The following is an 18,671-nucleotide window of genomic DNA, read 5'->3' as shown; positions in this document are numbered from 1 at the left end:
TGGATTAAAGTTAGAATTCAACAACAATGCTACCCCCAGAAAGCCTACAAACTCATGGAAACTGAACAGTCAACTACTGAACCATACCTGGATTAAGGAAGAAATAAAGAAAGAAATTAAAGTCTTCCTTGAATTCAATGAAAATAAAGAAACAACATACTCGAACTTATGGGACACTATGAAAGCAGTGCTAAGAGGAAAGTTCATCGCACTAAGTGCCCACTTAAAGAAAACAGAGAAAGCACATATTGAAGACTTAACAGCCCACCTAAAAGCTCTAGAAAAAAAAGAAGCAGACTCACATAGGAGGAGTAGAAGATTGGAAATAATCAAACTGAGGGCTGAAATCAACAAAATAGAAACACAGAAAACAGTCCAAAGAATCAATGAAACAAAAAGCTGGTTCCTGGAGAAAATCAACAAGATTGATAAACCCCTATCCAAACTAATCAAACGGCAGAGAGAGAACACGCAAATTAATAAGATCAGGAATGAAAAGGGGGACATAACCACAAACACAGAGGAAATTCAGAGAGTCATTAGATCTTACTACAAAAGCCTGTATGCCACTAAACTGGAAAATGTAAAAGAAATGGACACTTTTTTAGATAAATACCATTTACCAAAATTAAACCAGGACCAGGTGAACAATCTAAACAGACCTGTAAGTCGCGAAGAATTAGAAGCTGTTATCAAAAACCTCCCTACCAAAAAAAGCCCAGGGCCAGATGGGTTCAATGCGGAATTCTACCAGAACTTCCAAGAAGACCTAATTCCTATTCTCCTCAATGTATTCCACAATATAGAAACAGAAGGGTCACTACCAAATTCCTTTTATGAAGCTACAGTTACTCTGATACCAAAACCACACAAAGACTCAACCAGGAAAGAGAATTACAGGCCGATCTCACTCATGAACATCGACGCAAAAATCCTCAACAAAATACTGGCAAACCGAATCCAAGAACACATCCGAAAAATTATACATTATGATCAAGTAGGCTTCATTCCTGAGATGCAGGGCTGGTTCAACATACGAAAATCTATCAATGTAATCCAGCATATAAACAAACTGAAAGAAAAAAACCATATGATCATTTCATTAGATGCTGAAAAAGCATTTGACAAAATTCAACATCCATTTATGTTAAAAGTCTTGGAGAGATTAGGGATACAAGGGTCATACCTAAATATAATAAAAGCTATATACAGCAAACCGACAGCTAACATCAAATTAAACGGAGAGAAACTCAAAGCCATCCCGCTTAACTCAGGAACACGACAAGGCTGTCCACTTTCACCATACCTCTTCAATATAGTGCTTGAAGTTCTAGCAATAGCAATAAGACAACATAATGGGATCAAGGGGATTCGAATTGGAAAGGAAGAAGTTAAACTTTCGTTATTTGCAGATGATATGATAGTGTACATAAGCGACCCCCAAAACTCCACCAAAGAACTTTTACAGCTGATAAACAGCTTTAGTAATGTGGCAGGATACAAGATCAACTCCAAAAAATCAGTCGCCCTCTTATACACAAAGGATATGGAAGCAGAGAGGGAAATCAGAGAAGCTTCTCCATTCACGATAGCCACAAACAGCATAAAATATCTTGGGGTAAATCTAACCAAGGAAGTGAAAGATCTATTTGATAAGAACTTTAAGGCATTGAAGAAAGAAATTGAGGAGGATACCAAAAAATGGATGGACATCCCTTGCTCTTGGATTGGGAGGATCAACATAGTAAAAATGGCAATTCTACCAAAGGCAATTTATAGATTCAATGCAATCCCCATCAAGATCCCATCAAAATTCTTCACAGATATGGAGAGGACAATAATCAACTTTATATGGAAAAACAAAAAACCCAGGATAGCCAAAACAATCCTATACAATAAAGGATTGTCTGGAGGCATTACCATCCCTGACTTCAAACTCTATTACAGAGCTACAGTAATGAAAACAGGGTGGTACTGGCATAAAAACAGAGAAGTCGACCAATGGAATCGTATAGAAGACCCGGATTTAATCCCACAAACCTATGAACACCTCATATTCGATAAAGGAGCTAAAAGTATACAATGGAAGAAAGAAAACATCTTCAACAAATGGTGCTGGCACAACTGGATGTCAACCTGTAGAAGAATGAAAATAGACCCATATCTATCACCGTGCACAAAACTCAAGTCCAAATGGATTAAAGACCTCAATATCAGCCCGATAACACTGAACCTGATAGAAGAGAAAGTGGGAAATACCCTACAACAGATGGGCACAGGTGATCGCTTCTTAGGTATAACCCCAGAAGCACAGACATTAAGGGCAACATTGAATAAATGGGACCTACTAAAACTGAGAAGCTTCTGTAAAGCAAAGGACACTGTCACTAAGACACAAAGGCAACCTACTGACTGGGAGAAGATCTTCACCAACCCCACAACAGACAAAGGTCTGATCTCCAAAATATATAGAGAACTCAAGAAACTAGACTTTAAAAGGCTAATTAACCCAATTAAAAAATGGGGCACTGAACTGAACAGAGAATTTTCAACAGAAGAAGTTCAAATGGCCAAAAGACACTTAAGGTCATGTTCAACCTCCTTAGCGATCAGGGAAATGCAAATCAAAACAACTTTGAGATATCATCTTACACCTGTCAGAATGGCTAAAGTCAAAAACACCAAGGATAGCCTTTGCTGGAGAGGCTGTGGAGGAAGGGGTACTCTCATCCATTGCTGGTGGGAATGCAATCTTGTGCAACCACTGTGGAAGTCAGTGTTTCGGTTTCTCAGGAAATTCGGGATCAACCTACCCCTCGACCCAGCAATACCACTCTTGGGAATTTACCCAAGAGATGCTCTATTATATGTCAAAAGCATTTGTTCAACTATGTTCATAGCAGTATTATTTGTAATAGCCAGAACCTGGAAACAACCTAGATGCCCTTCAATGGAAGAATGGATGAAGAAAGTATGGAATATATACACATTAGAGTACTACGCTGCTGTAAAAAACAATGACTTCTCGAATTTTGCATGCAAATGGATGGAAATAGAAAACACTATCCTGAGTGAGGTATCCCAGACCCAAAAAGATGAACATGGGATGTACTCACTCATAATTGGTTTCTAGCCATAAATAGGGACCACGGAGTCTACAATAGGCGAATCTAAAGAAGCTAAGTAAGAAGGTGAACCCAAGGAAAAACATATAGTTATCCTCTTGGATAAGGGAAGTATACAAAATTGCCGGGGAGAAAAGTGGGATGTTGGGGGTGGGGTGGGATGGGGGTAAGGGGAGATGGGGAGAGAAAAGGTAGAAGGAAAGGAGGGGGGACTTGGGGAAACAGGAGGATCGGGATAAAGGAAGGTTTAATAGGGGAGCACGGAACCACAATTCTTAGTTAAGGGACCCACTTTAGGGTGGGCAGGAGAATTGACATTAGAGGGGCTCCCAGGTGCCCAAGCTGAGGTCCCCAGTTAGTTCCTTGGGCAGCTGAGGATAGGGAACCTGAAATGACCCTATCCTAGAGCAATACTGACGAATATCTTGCATATCATCCTAGAACTTTCATCTGGCGATGGATGGAGATAGAGACAAAGACCCACACTGGAGCACTGGACTGAGCTCCCAAGGTCCCAAGGAGGAGCAGAAGGAGGGAGAACATGAGCAAAGAAGTCGGGACCACGAGGGGTGCACCCACCCACTGAGACAGTGGAGCTGATCTACTGGGAGCTCACCAAGGCCAGCTGGACTGTTACCAAAAAAAGCATGGGATAAAACTGGACTCTCTGAACATGACGAACAATGAGGGCTGATGAGACGCCAAGGACAATGGCACGCGGTTTTGATCCAACGTAATGTGCTGGCTTTGTGGGAGCCTAGCCAGTTTGGATGTTCACCTTCCTAGATATGGACGGAGGGGGGAGGACCTAGGACTTACCACAGGGCAGGGAACCCTGACTGCTCTTTGGACTGGAGAGGGAGGGGGAGAATAGTGGGGGGAAGGGGAGAGGGGTGGGAGGAGGGGGAGAAGAATGGGAGGAGGGGGAGGGAAATGGGAGGCTGGGAGGATAAAAGAAGAAAATAAAAGAAAATAAATAAATAAAAAAAAAGACCATTTGCTTCTGGGAAAACAATATACATTTAATACAAAATATATTTTGAAATTAAAAGTAACATAAAAATGTTAAATGGTAGGGATAAAATTTCATGACTGGGCCAGGGTCCTTTCTATCATATATCATAAATTCCCTAATATGGCTAATTTTAATTTGTAATTTGGGTCCTTGATTATTTAATATTCCAGTTTGCTTTGTTTCCTCCTTGTTTGGAATTCCTCAAACTCCAGATGTTCATGCAGCCTAAGATGGGTCTTCTAGCTGACTTCTACCATGGGTCATTAGATAGACTTCTGAGCACGGACCCTGACCGCCATCAATCTTCAGCATCCCTCTTCAGCCATTCGTAGTAAAAAGGGTCCTGGTCCTGCTCCTGACTAGCAGTCATCTTCTCTGAGGGAGCAGGAGAGAAAGAACAAAAGCAGTTAGGTGCAAGACCAAGTAAGACTGGCCATCTGTAAAAACTCTGAAGGGATCAGTTCAGACGCTCCATGAATCTTCAGCTTGTGACCTTTAGATAAGTATATTAGTTCATGATTAGACCCCAGGCTAGGAAGATGACAGTCACCTCATGCAGCAGAGAAGATGAGTCACCCTTGGTCCTTACCCACTATTATTCACTTTCCTCTAAGTTGACTTAAAAGCACAGGGTTCTTGCTCCTTGGGCAGTATCCTCTCTTAACCTCTTCTGCTTCCGGAGTTTCTTGAAACTTTCTAATAAATATGCTGGTTGAACTCACGGACTGTATTTATTGTCATCTGTAGGACACGATCCCCATGGGTTCCCAACTATTGCACATGTTATTTTATAAACCCTAATTCTTTGTTGAAATATTTATAAGTCTGTTCTTCTTGAGCACTGGCATATTGATTGTCAGCAGAGGTGCAGTTGAAGATACATCCCAGAACTGTCTCCAGCAGCCCAAGGAATTTACCCAGCTTTTAGCGACCTCCACTAAAGTGACACCAGTTTTGTTTTGTTTTACTTCACTGTAGAAAAAAAGTTTAGAATCAGAGTTAGAGTTTATAAAAAGTGGATCTTTAATGCAGATTGAAGAAAGAAGACATACCTCAGGGATGGTTATAGGTTTCTTAAAGGAAAGTCATATTAAGTGTTTTACCAATTGCCAGATGCGGTGGTTTTAATGAAAATGTCCTTCATAGGCTCGTATGTTTGAATGTTTGGTTCCCAGTTAGTGTAACTTCTTGAGAAGTACTAAGTGTGGTCTTGTCAGAGGAGGTTTGTTACTATGAGTGGGTTTTGAGTTTGCAAAAGCCTACTCCATTCTGTTCACACACACTCTCTCTTCCTTTTGCACATACTGGTAAATCAGATGCAAGCTTTCAGCTCCCTCTCCAGGGACATGTCTGCCTACTGCTGTGTTCCCCATCTCAGTGGCCATGGCCTCTAACCCTCTGGAACTGTGGGCCCCAAGCTAAATGCTTTTTTAAACAAGCTACCTTTGGCATGGTATCTCTTTACAGGAATCAAAAAGTAACTAAGATAAAATTTGGAAGCAGGGATAAACTATGGTTGTAACAGGCCTGACCATTCTGATACATCTTAGAGGAATCTAGAAGACATTAGGACTCTCAACTAACAAACAGGATGAAGGTTGTTAAGTGGGGTGTAATTTGCAATTATAATAGGATCGTGAAAGATAATAATGTTGAGAACAATGTGGATTTTGTACTCCCAGTTCAAGTAGGTTCAGAAGAGAACAGTAATTATCGGTTGGGCAAGAGACCATTCTTGAGATACTTTGGCAAAGAATGGGATTAAAGTTTGCCCTCTCCTAAGAATCTGCCTGAAGCTAAATGGAAGAGTTTTGGACAAACATCATTGGCAAAGGAGATTTTAAGGCAACTTTGTATCGACTGTGTCCATGGTTGTCAGTGATTATTCCTATCTGGGTCTACATTGAAAAAGTGCAAGCAGGGTACGAAGTACAAAATGTGCATTTGAGAAGAAAAGGAGCACTAGGAAATTTAATGTTGGAGCTATGGTGACATGGTTTATGCTGAAAGAGATAAAAGAAAAATGAAATAAAATGAGTGGTACCTGCAGGGCAAAACCTCATTCAGCTAATCCTGCAACTTATAAAAAGAAAAGGCCTAGGAGTTATTATCTTATCCTAAAAAACAATAACAAGTCAAAGTTTATGCAAATATAATTCAAAGAGGATGCAAGGTCCCATTCCAAGTAGCCAACAGAACTTGGCAGTTCAGCATGTATTTCTGGCTTTATAGTCATAAAAGATATGAGAATAAAGGAGTTATGGAATCTTCCACTGTTTGGGAGAGTCACTGAGGCCAGGTATGGGACAGAAGAGTCCCTGCATAGAGATCTGGAACATCACTGCATGAAGTGGTAAAAGTGATGTTTTGGATTGCCTTGGAAATCCCAAGATGCTGGAGGTGCCAGAGCTATGGGACATCTGCCAAAGAGAGCTTTAGACAGGGAGTGAAAACAGCCCAGGAGACTGATGTGTTTTGCTGGAAGGGAAGTCCTTCCATTTAAGCCCCTTGATACCCACAGAGCTACAGGACTTTGAGTTTGCTTTCATTATATATATGTGTGTGTGTGTGTGTGTGTGTGTGTGTGTGTGTGTGTGTGTGTGTGTGTACATATACGTATATAATGCTTTAGACCATCTCAAGACAGAAAGACTATGGGGACTTTTCAAAAGTGGACTAAATGCATTTTGGTTTTTTTTGTTTTTTATTATTATTATTATTACAAATTTTTACCTCCTCCCATTTCCCTCGCCCTCCCTCTCCAGTCCAAAGAGCAGTCAGGGTTCCCTGCCCTGTGGTAAGACCAAGGACCTCCCCCCTCCATCCAGGTCTAGGAAGGTGAGGATCCAAACAGACTAGGTCCCCACAAAGCCAGTACATGGGATAGAATCGAAACCCAATGCCTTTGTCCTTGGCTTCTCAGTCAGCCCTCATTGTCAGCCACATTCAGGGAGTCCGGTTTGATCACATGCTCCACCAGTCCCAGTCTAGCTGGCCTTGGTGAGCTCCCAATAGATCAGCCCCACCGTCACAGTGGGTGGGCGTACCCCTCGCAGTCCTGACTTCCTTGCTCATATTCTCTGTCCTTCTGCTCCTCATTTGGACCTTAGGAGCTCAGTCCAGTGCTCCAATGTGGGTCTCTGTCTCTATCTCCGTCCATCACCAGATGAAGGTTTTATGGTGATATGCAAGATATTCATCAGAGTGGCTATAGTATAGGGCCAGTTCAGGCGCCCTCTCCTCAGCTGCTCAAGGAACAAGCTGGGGACATCTCCTTGGACACCTGGGAACCCCCCCTAGAGTCCAGTCTCTTGCCGACCCTCAAATGGCTCCCTTAATTAAGATATATACTTCCCTGCTCCCATATCCACTCCTCCTCTATCCCAACTGTCCCATTCCCCCAAGCTCTCCCCATCCTCCCCTTCTCACTTCTCTCTCCCCATCTCTCCTTACCCCCGTCCCACCCCCACCCCCAAGCTCTCAGTTTTTGCCTGGAAATCTTGTACACTTCCAATATCCAGGAGGATAACTACATATTTTTTTCCCTTTGGGTTCACCCTCTTAGTTAGCTTCTCTAGGATCACCAACTACAGGCTCAATGTTTTTTATTTATGGCTAGAATCCACTAATGAGTGAGTACATACCATATTTATCTTTTTGGGTCTGGGTTACCTCGCTCAGGATAGTGTTCTCTATATCCATCCATTTGCATGCAAAATTCAAGATGTCATTGTTTTTTACCACTGAGTAGTACTCTAATGCGTATATATTCCACACATTCTTTATCCATTCTTCCATTGAGGGGCATCTAGGTTGTTTCCAGGTTCTGGCTATTACAAATAATGCTGCTATGAACATAGTTGAACAAATGCTTTTGTAGTATGATAGGGCGTCTCTTGGGTATATTCCCAAGAGTGGTATTGCTGGATCTTGGGGTAGGTTAATCCCGAATTTCCTGAGAAACTGCCACACTGATTTCCAAAGTGGTTGCACAAGTTTGCATTCCCACCAGCAATGGATGAGTGTTCCCCTGTTCAAATTCCTAAATATTTCATTTCCTGGATTTTTCTTTTTTAATTCCTAAAACTTTAGTCCTATCATTTTGTCAAATGTGCCTCTTCAGATTGGTTATCTTGTTTCCTGTTCATATTTCATTCCCTTCTTCATTTATTAAAGATTCTGGGAAAGGAAAGCAATGATGCAGGGGGAATGGGAGTCTTGGTTGGGAAGAACATGGAACACTGAACTTGGACTCCGACGGAGTTCTGCTCAGCTTCACTTCTCTCTGCTCTGAGTAAGATGAATCTTAGCAGACGTTCTATAATGTGCTGTTCTTTTCCGGAAGTCTATAGCTTTGGTTATTTGAAAAATTTACCTATTTGTGCTACAGGCTTCTCTAAAAAATATGAGGACACCATATTTCCACGTCTTATTATGAAAGCCAGAGTGATGATGCCCTAGCTTGTTTTCTATTGCTGTGATAAACATCACGACAAGAAGAAATTTATGGAGGAAAAGGGTTTATTTGAATTTGCATCTCTCAGCACACAGGCATTGCTGAGATAAATCAAGCAGGAAAGTCAAGCAGGAGGAACCTGGGGGCAGGAACTGGAGCAGAGGGCATAGAGGAATACTGCGTACTAGCTTGTTCTCATGGCTTGCTCGGCCTGTTTCCATATACACCTCAGGACCACTTGACCAAGGGCAGCATCACCCACAGTGGGCTGAGCCCTTCCACATCAGTCACAACTTACTTTGCTGTAACGTGGGAGCCCTCCAGATGAGCTCATCTGCCCGAGCACAAGCACACAACCTGAATCCTGAAGAGTGAAATTCTCTGAGCAGTTTTGGTCCCCTGAGTGGTAAAGCTGGTCTGTGGCAGCCGCACTCTTTAGTCTCACATGCAGATGTCTAGATATGCAGTAGTGTTCAGGATGCTGGGCAGGGGTGCCATTGTCCACTGAGCAGCTCAGTGAGGAGCCAGTGGATCCTCAGACAGACTGACTTTCCCCTCTCCCCATTTTATTTCCCCAATTCCTCTACTCACCCTTTTCTCTGCGGTCACTTTGTAAAAGGGGTATTCCCTGACTCCAAATGTAGTGGAAGCTGGTGCTTTCTTCTTTCTTGGTTGGAGAAGGGGCTCAATCCCAACTGCCAGAGAAACTGTGCATTGGTAGATCTTTGAGAACTGTTAGTACCTGAGGCTTCATTCCTCATAGTTCCCCTACTTATGTGGACCCAAGTGTGACCCACTGACTGGTCAATATTGGAGGTCAGCAATCTTGTCCCTAGGTTCCATTTTGAACAATTCTCCAAAGCTTTCTCTAATTTAGAATTCATGGCCATCCCTGGAAGTTTCCAAAGAATCAGTAACACAGCTCCAAATCTTGTTTGCCTAAATCCACTTTTGTCATTTTTTACTCTGTGTTAATACCAAGAACTCACTAGCAAACCTGCTCAACATAGCTCAGTATTTATTTTTAAATCATGCAAGATATAAACGCTTACCTGAGGCTGTCATGATTTTGTTTGCAGTGTAGAGGGGTGGAAATGCATGGCGATTGCCCGGCCCTTCAAAGAATTCAGTGTCAGCGGGGCAGTGGTGGTGACACCTTTAATCCCAGCACTTGAAAGGCAGAGGCAGGCGGATTTCTGAGTACCAAGCCAGTAGTCTGGTCTACAGAACAAGTTCCAACACAGCCAAGGTTACACAGGGAAACTTTGTCAGAGAGAGAGAGAGAGAGAGAGAGAGAGAGAGAGAGAGAGAGAGAGAGAGAGAGAGAGAGAGAAGGAATCAATGTCCACTCACATTCAGCTCCTTCAGAAATAGTCCCCCAAGGTTTTCACTATGGGGTTTGTAGCTCAGGCATCATCATAATTGGAAAGAGGGCCATTACTTTTTAAGATGTTATTCAGTTCCAGACTATAGCATCCTACGTTTTATTTTCTAGAGACTGCAGTCTTCTCCATCTTACTGAAAAATCCTATTTCTTTAACATTATTTGGGGATGTTATAACCAGTTAGTCTGTAAGTTTATACTATTCCTTTATTTTTTCACTTCTTAGTTTTCTCTATTCTCTTGAATATTCCTAGAAATCTTTGGCACTTTGCATTTAAGCTTCTCTTTGCCAAATTTTCTTCACATTTAAATTAGCAGACTTGATACTACTTTTTCAAAGTTACTATTAAATCAGTAGAGAAGCCAAATTCAAATCAAAAGCTGATTCCCACAGATCCATTCATTCTTGGTATTTCACACCATATGCCTACACAGGAAACTAAATATTGCTTTGTCTTTGACTGTTTTTAATGATAGTATAAATGGACTAATTGCAAAAAAAAAAAGAAAAAAGAAATAAATCACAAAGAAAATGGAAACAGAATGGCGCTTGTGGCAATTTGTGACTGTCCTTTCTGTTCTTTTCAGTGAGGCACAGCAAAATGGAGAATTAAACAACAAAAACACGATTTTTCACAAGAATGAGCCATCAACATAAACACTCAGGCTTCAAAGCAATGGATTTCATTTTAATAGAAATAAATTTAAATACTATAATTAACTAAATACAATTCCCATTTTAATTTCTTATGCAAAGCTAGTTGTAATCAAAGCAAAACAAGAAAATGATTGGCTATTATTTTCTTTGGGTCTTCTATAGTTCATATAGAATAGCAATATTGTGCTCCATAGTTATGACAACTGTGTCACACAAACAATGCTTCTGAACCTCAATGAGAACTGCTTGGGTTTTATGAAGACACAAAAAAATGTGGAGCTTGCACTGTTGCCCACTCTATCTCTAGTGCACAGAATTAATCGCTTGAGCAAAATGCAAATATGACTAATCAAGGACATGTTTAGATGATGGCCAAGGCAAATTATGTATTTATCATCCCAGGTGTTCCTCTCCTAGTGACCACATGCTTTCCCTTTTGTAGGGTGGCCAGAGCATCCAAGAACTCTGTGCAGTCCCTGGGATTCTTTTTCTTTTTCTCTTCTTGAGCCATCTATTTCATGTTTCAAACTGTCAGTCAAGCCTTACCTAGACGTGACACAGATGTCCAAGTCTATGTGACACAATTGGAAGAGTGTGTTCTTTTAGTGTGAATGCGCCATAGCAAAGAGCTCCCTTAGGGCCTTTTAATTTAACTTGTGGTATTTTAAACTTAAAGTGATCTTTTTAAAATTTTGTTGACATTTGGGGGCAGTAAAAAATCCTAACATTTTTACTGGCATCTAGAGAGCAATATTAACTGAGGAAGGCCGTGGATGCCAAATCTAGATGGACATCTATGCAAAGAGGCAATTGACAATAATGCCAACCTCTGAAATAAGCTCATCTGTCTTGTGTAAATGAGAGAATGCGGCAAGGGCCGTCTGGTAGATGGGAAGTGGAACTATAGGTGAACGATGGGACATGACAGACACAAACTGATAAGATGATTTGACAGGGGTTGGAATCATGTTTGACCAAGTGCATAGCCACCACAGAACATGTCCCCTGACTTTGCAGACTTATTCTACTGTAACCTTTCCTGAACGGGGTAATTATTGACTGAATCAATATTTTTACTCTTTCAATTTGGCCATAAATCTCAAACTAAAGTGCTTTCCAGGCCTCCCAAAATGATACAAATACCTTAACAGGTAGAAGTAGATGAGGGTTGTACCATCTAAAGAGCAACTGTGTTCAGCTTCCAATTGCCATGTGACATGGCCTTTGTGATGCTGGATTTTGTTCGGAATAAGTAATGACTTTCAGTGTAAAAAAGATATATTAGCTTAATGTAAAATTAAATTGCAAGCAATTCAAGCTAGGGAGTCAAAGACATTATAGGCTAAAATTAATGATCACCTTCTGGCCATGTTAGACCATAGGTGGCCAGTCTTAGGGCCTCTGTAAGTGTAAGCAGACTAGTTCCTCTGCCTTTTGGAGCTTGGACCAGGGTCTTACCTAGTCAGAACTGGGCCTCTACTCATGTATAGTTCTAAAACCTCCTGAGAATATTCAACAGCAGGGTAACACTACTGGATCTCAGGGGGAAATTTTCTGAGATTTCTTTTTCTCCCTCACACACAAGGAGATGTAATAAGCTCTCAAATTGACATCATCAAAGTCAGAACAAATCATCTTATGAGACTTACAGCCCAGGGGATTTTATTATGTCAGTTTGGATCCAAAACATAATCAGGTAAGATAATTCTGGGTGGTGTCAAGGCTCCTGAATCTGGCTTTTCTGGACATAAATTACATCTTAAACACGTTTATGAACTAGCTTTTACCTACGTTGCTATATTTACAATTTGCTTCCCAGAAAATGTCAAGATGGAAAATTTGAAAGTGTCCTAAAGTGTCTGAAGAACTATTTGATTTTTCTGAGCATCTCCTTTGCAAGGAAATTGAAGCCTTAAAATAATGTTCAAGCTTTGTCATACAAGTATAGTACACAGTTAAAGAAATTATATCTAATATAGACAAAAAGAATTATTTGGCCCAAGAGAATTTTAAGAATCATTTTAAAATTGTTCCATAGGGGAATTTCAACAGCTTTAAAGTACTGAGTCCTTGAACTCCATGAACAGTTCATAGCACTAAAATTGTAGAAATTCCCAGTATTTTTCTTAAGCAAGTCTATGGCTAAAATTTAAACGTGATTTTAAAATATTACATATATAGCAAAAGGAAACTATAGGCAAACAATATTTACAAACATCAGTACAAAAGTATTAAAGTATTAACAAACAAAATCCTCCTATACTTTATCAAGAAAATAACAATAACTTAATGGAATCTATTCAAATTCAATGTTAGAATACCCTTGCTAGGCTATGGCATGTTAATAAACCCCAAAAAATTATTTGGTTATTGTCATAAATGCTAAGAAAAGGTTTTGATCCAGTTTGATAGACAATGTAAAACTCAGAGAAAGTAGTAACTGCAAGATTCTATTTTAACATATTTTAACTTAAGAAATCTTAACAATATTATAGTGACTGATATTGATTGTTAACTGGACAGTATTTAGAATCACTTAGGAGAAAAGCTCCTGGCCACATCTGTGAGGAATCATCTGGATTAGGTTCCACTGATGTTCAGACCTGTGAGTAGCACATTTATAAGGACTGGAATCCTAGACTGAATACAATACAGCCAGAAGAGCACAGGTGTTTCTCACATTCTACCTTGAATGCAAACACAATTTGAGAGCTGCTTCCTCAAGTTCCTGCTGCCTTACCCTCTCCACAGTAAATGATTGTATCCTCAAACTGTGGGCCAGAATAAGTCATTCCTTAAGTTGGTTCTCTCAGAGTGTTTTAGCAGAAGCAGCGTGGAAAAAGAAAGAGCTTCAGATGCTTTCTCTAGTATTAACAATAATGCACAAAATTACACACTAAAATTCAACATTAGGCTGTATATACTAATCAATTCAATAAAGCAAGTGCAAATGGAGAAGCACAGAAATTAACAAAGGGGGAGAACAATCTCCAAAAGACATAAAATTCTCCCTGTAAAAGTCTGGAGAACGAGTGAAAAGCCACCTTGACAAATAGATAATATTAGCCAGTATCTAACACACAGAATTTAACAGCCTCTGTATATTAGCACATGATTAGGTTTGCAAATGTTTTTCCTATTTTATACGTTGTATTCTCATTTGTTTAATGTTTCCCTAACTAGTCATAAAAGGTTTAATTTGATAAACCTATTGCTTTTGGTGCCCATGCTTTTGGAACCACACTGCTAAAGGGAATACACATATACACTACCACCAATAACAAAATAACAAGAATTAACAGCCGTCGGTCATTAATATCTCTCAACATCAATGGGCTCAGTCAACTAATAAAAATCTCACAGGCTAGTAGAATGAATATAAAAACAGGATCCATCATTCGGCTGCAAATAAGAAACACTCTTCAACATCAAAGATAAATATTCCCTCAGAGTAAAGGGTCAATCAAACAAACCTAAGAAACAAGCTGGTGTAGCTATCCTAATATCTAATAAGATTGACTTCAAAGTAAAGTAAATCAAAAGATATGAAGAAGAACATTTTATCCTTATCAGAGGAAAAATACACCAAGAAGATGTCTTGATTCTGAACATCTATGTGCCAAATGTAAGGGCACTCACATTTGTAAAAGAAACATTACTAAAGCTTAAATCACACATACAACTTCACACAATAATAGTATGAGACTTCAATATCCCACTATTAACAATACGAAGGTCATCCGGACAAAAATGAAACACAGAAATAATGGAAACAACGGACTAGTTATGATTCAAATGGACCTAAAAATATCTACAGAACATTTTACCCAAAGACAAAAGAATATGACTTCTTCTCAGCACCTCATGGAACCTTCTCCAAAACTGATCATATACTCAGTCATAAAGCAAGTCTCAACAGATACAAAAAATTGGAATAACTACTTATATCTTATCAGATCATCATGGATTAAAGCTGGAGGGACAACAATAACACAAACTACAGAAGGCCTACAACCTCATGGAAACTAAACAACTCTCAACTGATTCATGGAAGAAATAAGAAAGAAATGAATGACTTCCTGGATTTCAATATAAAGGAATGCGCAGCATAACCAGACTTACGGAACACAATGAAAGCGGTGCTGAGAGGTAAATTCATAGCACTAGCACCTTCATGAAGCATTTGGAGAGAGCTCGTATTAACAAATTAACAGCACACCTGAAAGCGCTAGAACAAAAAGAAGCAAACACACAAGAGGGGTATATAGCAAGAAATAATCAAACAGAAGGCTAAAGTCAATAAAATAGAAACAAGGAGAACAATACGAAGAATCAATGAAACAATGAGTTTTATCTTCAAGAAAAATCAACAAAACAAATAAACTCTTATACAAACTAACTAAAAGGCTGAGAGAGAATATTCAAATCAACAAAATCAGAAACGAAAAGGGGACAAAACGAATTCCAAGGAAATCCAGAGAATCATTAGGTCATACTTCCAAAGCCTATATTTCACAAAATGGGAAAATCTAAAAGAAGTGGAGAAATACTTTGATAAATACCACTTACCAAAGTTAAATCAAGATCACATAAATAGTCTAAACAGACATATGACCCCTAAAAAAATCGAAGCAGTGATTAAAATTGTCTCAACCAAAAAGAGCTGAGGTGCAGATGGTTTTAATGCAGAATTCTGTAAGACTTTCAAAGAAGAGCTAATACAAATATCCCTCAAAGTATTTGACAAAACAGAAACATAAAGAACATCACCAAAATCTTTTTGTGAGGCCACAGTTAGCCTGATAGACAAACCACACAAAGACTCAACAACAACAAAATAGAGAGTTGTAGACCAATTTCCCTCATGAACATTGATGCAAAAATACTCACTAAAATAGTAGTACAAAGAATCTAAGAACATATCAAAAGCATCGTCTACCATGAGAAAGGCTGTATCCAAGAGATTCTATTTTCAGGAATGTTTCTCATTGATTCACCTCACCACATGATGTTTTGAGAACAGAATGCCTGATGTGATTGTCCCTTGTCTGAAGATTACTTCACATTTATTTAAATTAGAGGCTAAATTTCCTTCTTGATTCTAATATTGATCAAGTTAAATGAATAACACCCACAGTTCACTCCTGACCTTTCAGGCAATCACAATCTAAAGTTCACGCAAAAAAACAGTTTGAGTTGGAAAAGTCAAAATCACTTTGAAATGGGAACACTTTGGTGCTCCAGAACAGCTTGGTCCTGGCTGATGAAAACTGGGATAAAGTGTATTAGACCAAAGAAAGCACACATGAATTCATGATCTCACAGCATGCAATTAACTTAGAGACTCCCTCACAAGTCCTGGGCTGCAGCAGTGCAAAGCCGATTTCCAGTCTAGTTCAAAAAGAATCCTCAGGATAAATGTGGTTCCAAACCAGTTATCAATACCTGATTCATTGCAAACTAGTATTAAAGAATTGAGCAAACCCCTGAGTTGGACTGCAACTCCAAAGGTCTACATACTGCTTGAGTGGTTGTGTTTATCTAGAACTGGTCAGGAGAAGTGGTATGACTCAAAATGGCTACTGTTTCATCAAGCTGGATCTACACAGAGGTGCTCAGCGGTGTTCCTTCCTTTCTAGACCGTTACCCTCAGAATGCAACTCAAATCTACGTTTACATTCAAGAGTACGACTGAAGAATGAATGTGCTCTGTGGCCTTTAAAAAGATGCAATATGGCTTTCCATTGGTATACTCTGCAAGTTCATCTAAGACATTCTTTTTCCAGCATGACTCAAGAGAAGTGTAACACTTTTTAAATAAAATAATCAGAACTCTAAATAATAAGGAGCTAGGAGACTTCTACTTGTGAAACACTGACTTAAACCATCCAATGTTGACAAACTCTCATCCTGGTTGTCAAAGCAGTTGAGCTGCCAAAGCACACACCAACTCAATTATCTGGTAATTCTCTGCTAAGTAGGTCCTCCTTGTCAGTTGCTGGCTAAAGGCACACGAGTAACTCTTTGTTGGTACTCTGGTGCCTATGCTGAGAATAGTGGCAGAATGAAAGGCATGAATGTATGAGGTGTTTTCAAGTGGGGCATGAACAAAAGGCTATCAAGGCACAAGAAAGAGCAATTGGGATTTATGGGCTAGTTGGGAAAGGTTTCCAGGATTAAGTGATTATAAACTGGAAGTTGATAGAAGTTCACTGGGAAAAAAAGAGTAAGATGCAAAAGTAAACAACACACTCAGAAACATGCTGTGAGCTTGGTGCTTTCAGAGAGAGAGGTACACACTGGTCGTTGTGACTGCCAGCCTCACTCTCCCCCTCCCAGCTACATCCTTAGATGGACCAGGATCCTTGGCTGGATTAGTCAAAAGTGGTTGCTCTTAGGTTCAGGTGTGCTGGTGTGCTTCTCAGCTGAACACACATTCCTGTTGGATGGCTTCTGACATGCTTGCTTAGAGAGCAATGGTATTTTATAGTTCCCAGCTCTTTTATTTTAAAGCCTTCTTTAGTCTACGTTCACTTCCTTGCATACACTAGGGACAGCTTTGGACTTCTGGCCTGATCGTTTGAAAAAACTGAAGAAAGGGCAAGCTGCATAAATCTTGCTAGCAAAATAATACCTCTCTAAAATATTTTCTGGAAAATTTGAGCAAGAGATTGCTTGTTTCAGTCATGCTATTATTTTACTGCGTTTTAAAAAATACTCATGCCCCATGGGTCTCTCGGCTGTAGCACTCAGCTAAATTTGATGCTAGTCATTTTGAACCTGTTTCCATCAAGAGGTAAAACACTAACAATGTTTAACATATGTAAAATCGTGGATTTCTCTGTCCTTTCTTATTCCATTTTTCCATGTGCTTCTTCCTATCAACATGTTGCCCACCTAATTCTCTGCCAGCTTATAGTCTCCTGGTGCTGAGTGAGACCTCACTCTGTCTCTAGGGGAACACAGTCAGAAGGAAATGGTTTGTAAGTTTCATCTGAAAAGCAGCGTAGGTGATTATCCAGCCCACAGAAACCCCAGCTCTCTCTCGGAGACTCTAACTCACGTCTTCTGCTTTGCTCCTTGGTTTCGAAGCTCATTTTGTTTTACATACACTGATCAGCTGCCACCGTGTGAAATCTCTGAGTGCTCCTAGGATCTCTTTTCAGGCTGGCAGATGTCTGGCCCTAGCTTCTCTTGTTGGCACACTTTCCCTGGTAACAAGATCTCTCCTTTTTATTATAAACAAGAGAGAAAGCATGGATGTGACCCTGAAAGGCATTTGGCAAACCTGATGACAGGATGCTTAAATGACAACTTGAAACAAATCAAAAGATCAGATTCATTTTACACTAATGCCACTCCTTATTTCATAAAGCAGAGGAACAGAAGACCTTTCCATTACTCTTTTGGTAACCAGGTCTAGGGGAATATTCCATCCCTCATTAGCAGGAATGAAGCAATACAGTCTGATACAACACAAAGCATATTCATACCTTTGTCTGTGTGTACACACATACTAAAAGGCAGAAATAATGGGTTGTTCATACTGCCTCAGTAAGAAATGTTTCTAAGTGCTCTGTGCCGCAGAGTTAAAATCTGAGTCTGAAAGAACATGGGATTAAAGAGGACAGGGCCTTTGGAGCACTTGCACTGGCCCCATTAACAGTAAAGAATTGAAGCTTTCAGAGGGCCACAGAGTAAGCCGTGCAGACTGGAAACAGTGCAGGGTACAGATGACACACAGGGAGGTATCCACAAAAGAACAGCCAGAATCAGAGCATGGTGAAAAAGAGGGATTCTGAGACTGAACGCAGTGTGCAGAGAGGTGAATGCTAGTGCTCACCCATTTTCTCATTAGAAGCCCTGAGCCAGCATGTAGAATGGAGGGGGGGTCTTCCCATGTTAATTATCCTAATCTAGATAATCCCTCACAGGGACCTACAGATTCCATTTCCCAGTGACTCTAAGTTTCAACAAATTGGCAATCACAATGAAGCAGCATGCCAGATTACTCTAGACCTTGTATTGTAGCC

This window comes from Microtus pennsylvanicus, chromosome 3, assembly GCF_037038515.1.
Source record: "Microtus pennsylvanicus isolate mMicPen1 chromosome 3, mMicPen1.hap1, whole genome shotgun sequence".
Classification (NCBI taxonomy): domain Eukaryota; kingdom Metazoa; phylum Chordata; class Mammalia; order Rodentia; family Cricetidae; genus Microtus; species Microtus pennsylvanicus.
The sequence above is the reverse complement of the archived record's forward strand: the minus strand, read 5'-3'. Positions refer to the sequence as shown.